The 11862-nt window shown below is 35.4% G+C and overlaps 1 pseudogene; it reads left to right on the top strand.

The window, feature by feature from the left end:
* Nucleotides 1-1189: 1189 nt before the first annotated feature.
* Nucleotides 1190-9553, top strand: LOC111469269 (annotated as a pseudogene).
* The last annotated feature ends 2309 nt before the right edge of the window (nucleotides 9554-11862 follow it).

Raw genomic sequence — 11862 nt, forward strand, 5'->3', positions numbered from 1 at the left:
CAATGGTCAATTGGTCAAAATTGACTTCGTCATGTGTGGAGATTAAAGGGGATCGGGATTGAATCCCGGCCACAAACATCTTTTGTCAGGAGACTATAAATACCCACAATATGTTATGTATAAATCAGATTCGTTGATGAATCTAATTCAGATCTCAAATTGAGACGTTTCCCTTAGAAATTCGAGCATCATATTTACCATTTCTAAGTTTCAAGCAATTCTTGTGGTAGAATTGCACCCGAGCCATTCAATCAAGCCTTGATCAAGTTAGATTGTGGAGTGACTCAATTTAGAACAAGGTTCCAAATCTTGCTTCTAGATCTTCGATCGTAAGAGGTAATCTAATTCTAGCCTTATCTCTTGGTTGATCCAAATTTCGCACAAGGAGGTGTTAATTACTTTGATTCAAGGGTTCTTGCTAAAATAAAAGCTCGTTAGTCTGAGGATTGACTCTAGAATTGATTTTATCTTTCATTTTTGCTCTTGTTTATCTTTTCTTTAAATTTGTCCATTTATTTTCTTGCTGTCATTTCAACCATTATTCATTAAATTTTCACTTTTTTCTCATTTTATTCTTAAAGATCACGTTGAGATCTTCAATTTTTTTTTTTTTTTTTTATGATATTTGTTCTTACGATTGTGATTATAAAGGATATTTCTCATTTTTTTTAGATCATTTGGATGTTTATTTGAAGATCAGATAAACTTCAATTCACATCTTTTTCTTCATCCATCTAAATCTAGAATCGTTGTGTTTGATATATATATATATATTTTTTTTCTTTTCCTCATAATCTACGCTTGAAGATAACTTCTAAATTTCCCGAATTCTGTAAAAATGAGAGTTAGATCGTTCTTAAAATCTTCACGTCCTTTCTTTTTGGAATTTTTTTCTTTCAGTGTGCAATTATATCCAAAAGTATCTTCGTGTCCCTTATTTTTTTTGTTCACGTCTTGTTTTATTTTGTTGTTATTTCATAATTAACTTATCTTGATTGCCTTGAATAGCTTGCTACTATCAGAATTGTTTTACTGATATATTAGCCTACCTTGATCATAATTTAGTCACTTTCCCAAACAGCCTACCTTTGTGTGTATGAACACGAGTGTCCCTGAGTGTAAAATCAGTGAGTTGAGTGTGTGAGGTCCTAAACATATTCCACTACTGTTTATACAATCATGAACCAAGATGGAGGAAATGGAGGGGATCAATGAAGCTAGGTGGAGAGAAGCACAGATCGGAACAATTACTCGTTTGAATCAAGTTATTAGTACATTGACAGACCAGATGGAACGAATTGAAATAGCCTTAGGTAATCTTCAAGGGAGGGAAGTACTCTTGAATGAAGGAGTTGAAAATGAAGAAGATGACAATGTCACCCTTTTAGAGGGACATAGTCCTAGGGGAGGGAGAGATGTCGGTCGAAGGAGAGGAAGAGTCAGAAGAAGGGGTAGAGAAATTTTAGCATAAAAAAAAATTGAGAGGGAGTACCAGTATGAGAGAGAAAAAGAAAAAGGAGTCGGGGGAGTAAAACTAAAAATTCCAACTTTCTATGGGAAATCTGATCTAGAGGAGTATTTGCAATATGAGAGAAAAATTGAGCATGTCTTCGATTGCAACAATTTCAGTGAAGAAAGAAAGTTGAAGCTTGTTGTGGCTGAATTTTGTGATTACGCCATTATATGGTGGACATCTTTGAAATCAGAGTGGAGGAGAAATTATGAAGAACCAATTGAAACGTGGGAGGAATTAAAGACATTAATGAGAAAAAGGTACATTCCTAAGCATTATTCTCGAGTACTCCAGCAAAAACTCTACACTTTAAAACAGGGATCCAAAAGTGTTGAAGAATATTATAAAGAAATGGAGACCCTTATGAATAGAGCATGTATTGATGAAGATGAGGAAGATACAATGGCTAGATTTCTTGGTGGGTTAAATCGACAACTTGCTCATCAAGTGGATAGGCAAGCGTACTTTGATATGCAAGAATTGTTACACCTTGCTGTCAAAATCGAAGGGCAACTAGCTTGGGAGAAGGAGAACTCCAAGAGGTATGGTATTTCAAAGTCTACTACTTTCAACACTTGGAAAAAGAATGCAAATATTGAAAAGATAGATTCCAAAGTTGGAGGCAAGTATGATCTTGACAAAAAGAACAAAGTTGAGACCTCCAAGGGTAAAGAGAAAGCGGAGGAATATAAGGAGATTCGAGAAAGAAATAGAGACATCAAATGTTGGAAATGTCAAGGTATTGGTCATCTTAGTCGTGATTGTCCTAACAAGAGAGTCATGATCATCAAGAATGGACAAGTTGTCACAGATAGTGAGGAAAGTGACCATGATGAGCTATTTGAAGAGGAAATCCAGGAGCATGAGGAGGAGCTAGAAGATGGGAGTCGTTTGATACTTGTAACCAGAAGACTTCTTAAAACTCAAGTTACAAAGAATGATGTTGATCAAAGAGACAACCTATTTCACACAAGGTGTTTAGTTAAGGGGACTCCTTGTAGTCTTGTAAATTGATAGTGGAAGCTGCACCAATGTCGTAAGTAGAATGCTGATCAAAAGGTTGCTAATTCCAACCCAACACCATCCTAAACCTTACAAGCTTCAATGGCTCAATGACAGTGGAACAATGAAGGTAACTTCTCAAGCTTTAATATCTTTTACTTGAGGAAAATATAAAGATGAAGTTCTTTGTGACGTTTTACCAATGCATGCTAGAGACATATTTCTTGGCCGACCATGGCAATTTGACAGAAGGGTTATGTATGATGGCTATTTGAATCGGTATTCTTGTGTAAAAGATGGTAGAAAAACCACTCTCGTGCCTTTGAGTTCTACAAATGTATTTGCTGATCAATTAAAGTTGGAAGAAAAAAAGAAAGAGTTTGAGAAAAAAGAGTTGGGTGAAAAAATAGAGAAAAGTCAACGAGAAAACCATAGTGAAAAAAAGAATGAAATTGGAGAAAAAGGAAAGAATGTGAGTTGTTTGGCTAGAGTTGGAGAGGTTAGAAGGGCAATGTTCTCACAAAAAACCATCTTTGTACTTATGTATAAGGAAGGATGTTTGGTCTCTAACGATAATAATTTGTCTTTGCCTAGTATGTTTCAATCTCTTTTACAGGAATTTGATGACGTATTCCAAGATGAATTCCCTAAAGGACTACCTCTAATTAGAGGTATTGAACATAAAATAGACTTTATTCCAGAGGCGATAATTCCTGATAAGCCTACTTATAGAGCCAACCCAACTGAGACTAAAGAAATTCGAAGGCAAAGTAGAGGAGCTTATGGAGAAGGGCTATATACGAGAGAGTTTGAGTCCATGTTCTGTACCAATCTTATTGGTGTCGAAGAAAGATGGAATGTGGCGCATGTGCGTGGATTATAGAGCCATCAACAAAATCACGGTAAAATACTGACATCCTATTCCTAGGCTAGACGATATGCTTGATGAATTGCATGGTTCATGTTTATTTACAAAGATGACATCCTATTCCTAGGCTAGACGATATGCTTGATGAATTGCATGGTTCATGTTTATTTACAAAGATTGACTTGAAATCTGGATCTAGACGATATGCTTGATGAATTGCATGGTTCATGTTTATTTACAAAGATTGACTTGAAATCTGGATATCATCAAATTAGAATGCATGTAGGAGACGAATGGAAAATCGCGTTCAAAACTAAGTTTGGATTGTATGAATGGCTTGTTATGCTTTTTGGGTTAACTAAAGCTCTTAATACAATGCGCCTAATGAATTATGTTTTGAGAGAATATTTAGGAAAGCATGTTGTGTATTTTGATGATATTTTAATTTATTCAAAGACCTTGCATGAGCATGTGGAGCATGTTAAGTTATTTTTTATTACACTTAGAAAAGAGAAACTTTATGCTAATTTTATTAAGTGTAGTTTTTTCATGGAAAAAGTTAACTTCCTTTGCTTCATAGTTGGTAAAAATGGAGTAGATGTAGATGAAGAGAAAGTTAAAGCAATCAGGGATTGGCCAACACCACAAAATGCAAGTGACGTTCGTAGTTTTCTTGGGTTAGCTAGCGTCTATAGGAGATTTATAAAATTTTAGCACCATAGCTGCACTATTGAATGACTTGGTGAAAAAGAATGTTGTTTTTAAATGGGGAGATATGCAAGAGAATGCATTTAATGAACTTAAGAATAAATTAACCAATGCACGATTACTTGTCTTGCCTAACTTTGATAAAACTTTTGAAATTGAGTGTGATGCAAGTGGTTTGGGCATAGCTGCTGTTTTGATGCAAGATGGCAAACCCGTAATGTATTTTAGTGAAAAACTAAATGGGGCACTATTGAATGACTTGGTGAAAAAGCATGTTGTTTTTAAATGGGGAGATATGCAAGAGAATGCATTTAATGAGTTTAAGAATAAATTAACCAATGCACCATTACTTGTCTTGCCTAACTTTGATAAAACTTTTGAAATTGAGTGTGATGCAAGTGGTTTGGACATAGGTGCTGTTTTGATGCAAGATAGCAAACCCGTAATGTATTTTAGTGAAAAACTAAATGGGGCAGCATTGAACTATCCTACCTATGATAAAGAATTGTTTGCTTTAGTTCGCACATTGCAGGTGTAGCAACACTATTTATGGCCTTGAGAATTTGTGATCCACTCTGATCATGAAATGAAGATCAACAAGATGGGGTAAAACCTATTGGTTGCAAATGGATCTATAAGAGAAAACGAGACCAAACCGGTAAGGTACAAACCTTTAAAGCTCGACTTGTAGCAAAGGGTTATACCCAAAGAGAGGGGGTGGACTATGAAGAAACCTTCTCTCCTGTTGCTATGCTTAAATCGATTAGAATACTCTTGTCTATTGCTATTTATGAAATTTGGCAAATGAATGTTAAGACAACCTTTCTAAACGGCAATCTTGAAGAGAGTAATGTATTTTAGTGAAAAACTAAATGGGGTAGCATTGAACATTGCAGGAATTTGCCTTAGTTTGCACATTGCAGGTGTGGCAACACTACTTATGGCCTAGAGAATTTGTGATCCACTCTGATCATGAAAGCTTGAAGTATCTTAAGGGTCAAACCAAAACTGAACCGTAGGCATGCAAAGTGGGTGGAGTTTATTGAAACATTTCCGTATGTCATCAAATATAAGCAAGGTAAGGATAATGTGGTAACTGATGCATTATCTAGAAGGTACAATATTTTTACTTCTCTCAGTTCAAAAATTCTTGGATTTGAGCATATTAAAGAATTATATCGAGATGACCACAACTTTGGAATTATTTATGCATCTTGTCTTACAAAAATAGCTGTAGATGATTATTATAGGTTTCATGAATTCTTATTCAAGAAAAGTAAGCTTTGTATACCTAAATGCTTTATGGGAGTTTTTCTTGATAAAGAAGCACATGGTGGTGGCCTAATGGGACATTTTGGGAATAATAAAATTTATAATATGTTGCACGAACACTTCTTTTGGCCAAAAATGAAGCATGGTGTTCATAAATTTTGTAGTCAATGCTTTAAATGCAAAGAAGTTAAATCTAGGTCACAACCAAATGGATTCTACACTCCTTTGAATGTAGCTAATGAAACTTGGACTAATATATCTATGGATTTTGTTTCTGGTTTACCGCACACTAAAAAGGGTAAAGATAGTATTTTTGTTGTGGTAGACAAATTTAATAAGATGACTCTTTTTATTGCATGTAACAAGACAGATGATGCAAAACATGTTGCTGACTTATTTTTTAGGAAAGTAGTACGATTACATGGAATCCTTAGAATAATTGTTAGTGATAGGGATGCTAAATTTCTAAGTCACTTTTGGAAAGCATTGTGGGGTAAATTGGGTACCAAATTGTTGTTTTCAACTACATATCATCCTCAGACGGATGGACAAACTGAGGTGGTTAATATGTTGCATGAACACTTCTTTTGGCCGAAAATGAAGCATAAGTTTCACAAATTTTGTAGTCAATGTTTTCAATGCAAAGAAGCTAAATCTAGGTCACAACCAAATGGACTGTACACTCCTTTGAATTTACCTAATGAACCTTGGACTAATATATCTATGGATTTTGTTCTTGGTTTACCGCACACTAAAAAGGGTAAAGATAGTATTTTTGTTGTGGTAGACAGATTTAGTATGATGGCTCATTTTATTGCATGTAACAAGACGGACGATGCAAAACATGTTGCTGACTTATTTTTTGGGGAAGTAGTAAGATTACATGGAATCCCTAGAATAATTGTTAGTGAAAGGGATGCTAAATTTCTAAGTCACATTCGGAAAGTATTGTGGGGTAAATTGGGTACTAAATTGTTGTTTTCAACTACATGTCATCCTCAGACGGATGGACCAACTGAGGTGGTTAATTTGTTGCATGAACACTTCTTTTGGCCGAAAATGAACCATGATGTTCACAAATTTTGTAGTCAATGTTTTAAATGCAATGAAGCTAAATCTAGGTCACAACCAAATGAACTGTACACTCCTTTGAATGTACCTAATGAACCTCGGACTAATATATCTATGAATTTTGTTCTTGGTTTACCGCACACTAAAAAGGGTAAAGATAGTATTTTTGTTGTGGTAGACAGATTTAGTAAGATGACTCATTTTATTGCATGTAACAAGACGCACGATGCAAAACATGTAGCTGACTTATTTTTTAGGGAAGTAGTAAGATTACATGGAATCCCTAGAATAATTGTTAATGAAAGGGATGCTAAATTTCTAAGTCACATTTGGAAAGTATTGTGGGGTAATTGGGTACGAAATTGTTGTTTTCAACTACATGTCATCCTCAGACGCTTGGACCAACTGAGGTGGTTAATATGTTGCATGAACACTTCTTTTGGCCGAAAATGAAGCATGATGTTCACAAATTTTGTAGTCAATGTTTTAAATGCAAAGAAGCTAAATCTTGGTCACAACCAAAGACTGTACACTCCTTTGAATATACCTAATGAACCTTGGTCTAATATATCAATTGATTCTGTTCTTGGTTTACCGCACACTAAAGAGGGTAAAGATAGTATTTTTGTTGTGCTAGACAAATTTAGTAAGATGACTCATTTTATTGCATGTAACAAGACGGACGATGCAAAACATGTTGCTGACTTATTTTTTAGGGAAGTAGTAAGATTACATGGAATCCCTAGAATAATTGTTAGTGATAGGGATGCTAAATTTCTAAGTCACTTTTGGAAAGTATTGTGGGATAAATTGGGTACCAAATTGTTGTTTTCAACTACATGTCATCCTCAGACGGATGGACCAATTGAGGTGGTTAATATGTTGCATGAACACTTCTTTTTGCCGAAAATGAAGCATGATGTTCACAAATTTTGAGGTCAATGTTTTAAATGCAAAGAAGCTAAATCTAGGTCACAACCAAACACTGTACACTCCTTTGAATGTACCTACTGAACCTTGGACTAATATATCTATGGATTTTGTTCTTGGTTTACCGCACACTAAAGAGGGTAAAGATAATATTTTTTTTGTGCTAGACAGATTTAGTAAGATGCCTTCTTTTAATGCATGTAACAAGACGGACGATGCAAAACATGTTGCTCACTTATTTTTTAGGGAAGTAGTAAGATTACATGGAATCCCTAGAATAATTGTTAGTGATAGGGATGCTAAATTTCTAAGTTACTTTTGGAAAGTATTGTGGGGTGAATTGGGTACCAAATTGTTATTTTCAACTACATGTCATCCTCAGACGGATGGATCAACTGAGGTGGTTAATATGTTGCATGAACACTTCTTTTGGCCGAAAATGAACAATGATGTTCACAAATTTTGTAGTCAATGTTTTAAATGCAAAGAAGCTAAATCTAGGTCACAAACAAATGGACTGTACACTCCTTTGAAACTACTTAATGAACCTTGGACTAATATATTTATGGATTTTGTTCTTGGTTTACCGCACACTAAAAAGGGTAAAGATAACATTTTTGTTGTGCTAGACAGATTTAGTAAGATGACTACTTTTATTGCATGTAACAAGATGAACGATTCAAACCATGTTGCTGACTTATTTTTTAGGAATGTAGTAAGATTACATGGAATCCCTAGAATAATTGTTAGCGATAGGGATGCTAAATTTCTAAGTCACTTTTGGAAAGTATTGTGGGGTAAATTGGGTACCAAATTGTTGTTTTCAACGACATGTCATCCTCAGACGTATGGACAAACTGAGGTGGTTAATATGTTTCATGAACACTTCTTTTGGCCAAAAATGAAGCATGATGTTCACAAATTTTGTAGTCAATGCTTTAAATGCAATGAAGCTAAATCTAGGTCACAACCAAATGGACTGTACACTCCTTTGATTGTACCTAATGAACCTTGGACTAATATATTTATTGATTTTATTCTTGGTTTACCGCACACTAAAGAGGGTAAAGATAGTATTTTTGTTGTGCTAGACAGATTTAGTAAGATGACTCATTTTATTGCATGCAAAACATGTTGTTGACTTATTTTTTAGGGAAGTAGTAAGATTACATGGAATCCCTAGAATAATTGTTAGTGATAGGGATGCTAAATTTCTAAGTCACTTTTGGAAAGTATTGTGGGGTAAATTGGGTACCAAATTGTTGTTTTCAACTACATGTCATCCTCAGACGGATGGACTAACTGAGGTGGTTAATATGTTGCATGAACACTTTGAATGTACCTAATGAACCTTGGACTAATATATCTATGGATTTGGTTCTTGGTTTACTGCACACTAAAAAGGGTAAAGATAGTATATTTGTTGTGGTAGACAGATTTAGTAAGATGACTCATTTTATTGCATGCAAAACATGTTGTTGACTTATTTTTTAGGGAAGTAGTAAGATTACATGGAATCCCTAGAATAATTGTTAGTGATAGGGATGCTAAATTTCTAAGTCACTTTTGGAAAGTATTGTGGGGTAAATTGGGTACCAAATTGTTGTTTTCAACTACATGTCATCCTCAGACGGATGGACTAACTGAGGTGGTTAATATGTTGCATGAACACTTTGAATGTACCTAATGAACCTTGGACTAATATATCTATGGATTTGGTTCTTGGTTTACTGCACACTAAAAAGGGTAAAGATAGTATTTTTGTTGTGGTAGACAGATTTAGTAAGATGACTCATTTTATTGCATGTAACAAGACGGACGATGCAAAACATGTTGCTGACTTATTTTTTAAGGAAGTAGTAAGATTACATGGAATCCCTAGTATAATTGTTAGTGATAGGGATTCTAAATTTCTAAATCAATTTTGGAAAGTATTGTGGGGTAAGTTTGGTACCAAATTGTTGTTTTCAACTACATGTCATCCTCTGACGGATGGACAAACTGAGATGGTTAATAGAACATTAGAAGCATTGCTTAGGGCTATTATTTCTTAGAATATTAAGTCTTGAGATGAATGTTTGCCATTTGTAGAGTTTGCATATAATATAGAAATTCTTAGTACAACTCATTGTTCTCCTTTTGAAGTTGTTTATGGATTTAATCCATTTACACTTCTTGATTTGTTTCCTATTCCTTCTAATATGTTTGTGAGTTACGCAGCCACAAGTAAGGCAGACTTGATCAAAACATTGCACAAGGAGGTGAAGGATAGAATTGAGACCCAAAATTTCAAAGTTGCTTCAAGGATTAACAAAGGACGGAAGGAAATCATTTTTAAACTTGGTGACTGGGTTTGGATACATTTTCGCAAGGAGCGATTCTCGGAGACTTTTTAGTACTTTCTACTTTCAATGTTGCTGACTTAAGTCGTAGGTGATGATTTTTCTGATTCAAGGACAAATTCTTTTGAAGAGGGGGAAGGTTGCTGACTTAAGTCTGAGTTTTCTGATTTGAGGATGAATCATTCGAGGACGAATCCTTTTGAAGAGTGGGAAGGTTGCTGAGTCGAGGACGAATCCTTTTGAAGAGGGGGAAGGTTGCTGACTTAAGTCTGATTTTTCTGATTCAAGGACGAATCCTTTTGAAGAGGGGGAAGGTTGCTGACTTAAGTCCATTTGATGTGGGTGATGATTTTTTTGATTTGAGGAGGTTGAATCTGATTCCAGGATGAATCCTTTTGAAGAGGGGGAAGGTTGCTGACTTAAGTCTTTTTAAAGGTTGCTGACTTAAGTCCTTTTGATGTAGGTGATGATTTTTCTGATTCGAGGACGAATCCTTTTGAAGAGGGGGAAGGTTGCTGACTTAAGTCCTTTTGATGTAGGTGATAATTTTTTTGATTCGAGGACGAATCCTTTTGAAGAGGGGGAAGGTTGCTGACTTAAGTCCTGATGATTTTTCTGATTCGAGGACGAATCCTTTTGAAGAGGGGGAAGGTTGCTAACTTAAGTCCTTTTGATGTAGGTGATGATTTTTCTGATTCGAGGAAGAATCCTTTTGAAGAGGGAGAAGATGATAAGAATCATTTGTAGAATTAGAAGCTGATACAATTGACGAAGAACATTTGTAGAATTAGAAGCTGATACAATTGACGAAAGACGAATCCTTTTGAAGAGGGGGAAGATGATAAGAATCATTTGTAGAATTAAAAGCTGATACAATTGACGAAGGACACGAGTGAAGCCTAATAGATTTCAAGTTTATTTCTTTAGCCACTCAAACTTATCAACATTTGTTGAAAGATTTTATTATTTTTTTGTTTTCATTTTGCAATGGTCAATTGGTCAAAATTGACTTCGTCATTTGTGGAGATTAAAGGGGATCGGGATTGAATCCCGGCCACAAACGTCTTTTGTTGGGAGACTATAAATACCCACAATATGTTATGTAAAGATCAGATTCGTTGATGAATGTAATTTAGATCTCAAATTGAGACGTTTCCCTTAGAAATCTGAGTGTCATATTTGCCATTTCTAAGTTTCAAGCAATTCTTGTGGTAGAATTGCACCCGAGCCATTCAATCAAGCCTTGATCAAGTTAGATTGTGGAGTGACTCAATTTAGAACAAGGATTTTATTAGTGATTTGACTTAATCCTGTTTAATTCAATCAGTTTTAGCAAATGTAATAATGTACCCAAAAAAATTATTAATTTGCAACGATACTTTAGTGAGTTAGAGTAACTGCTACCGAGGGGTAGTCAATCACTCATTCACTAAACCAAGACATTCTTGACTTAAACACTAATCTCAGAATAACTCTTGGTCCTATAGTGTTTTAGTTATCGCTATTTTTGTCAAGAATATACTAACTCTTAGTAATTCTTCGCAAGTGTGACCCACCAATTTCAGACCTCATAGATCGGTCCCAACAACGCTATCGAATGACAAAGCCAAATTTGGGAATGGACCTAAGAAATTCTATCCATTTCTGGAGTTTCCGTTGTTTCGACTCCCACCCTCCGAATGGGTAGTTGCTCTAGGGCAACATGCAGGCAGAACATGGGAATCTCACGGTGCAACCTAGTGGTAGAGACCATAAGACGTGTTGATATACTTCCTTCTTCCACTTACTATAAATACTTTCTCTATTCTCCTTGTTATTGACTCATGCAAATACCTTCCGAATGGATGACGCTCCCAGGGCGACACGAGGCCGAGCATGAATCTCACGATGTGAATTTTTCAGAGAGCATGAAAAGAAAAATGATGTATCTCATATACCTTTTTCCTCCCACTAAGTATTTTAGACAGTTGGGTATACTCATTACTTAGGTATATTTCGGCTAATTAAATATAACCCAAGTCTAGGTGATTTTTCCAAAACATACATCACTCAAGCATGCTCATAAAACTGGGCTAACTAAGCTCAAGTACTAGTCCGATCTTCAGATAGTAGGTGTTCCGTAAACCATCAACTTAAGTACCTCAAGCCTTAGACAA

This window comes from Cucurbita maxima, unplaced genomic scaffold (genome assembly GCF_002738345.1).
Source record: "Cucurbita maxima cultivar Rimu unplaced genomic scaffold, Cmax_1.0 Cma_Scf00039, whole genome shotgun sequence".
Taxonomy (NCBI): domain Eukaryota; kingdom Viridiplantae; phylum Streptophyta; class Magnoliopsida; order Cucurbitales; family Cucurbitaceae; genus Cucurbita; species Cucurbita maxima.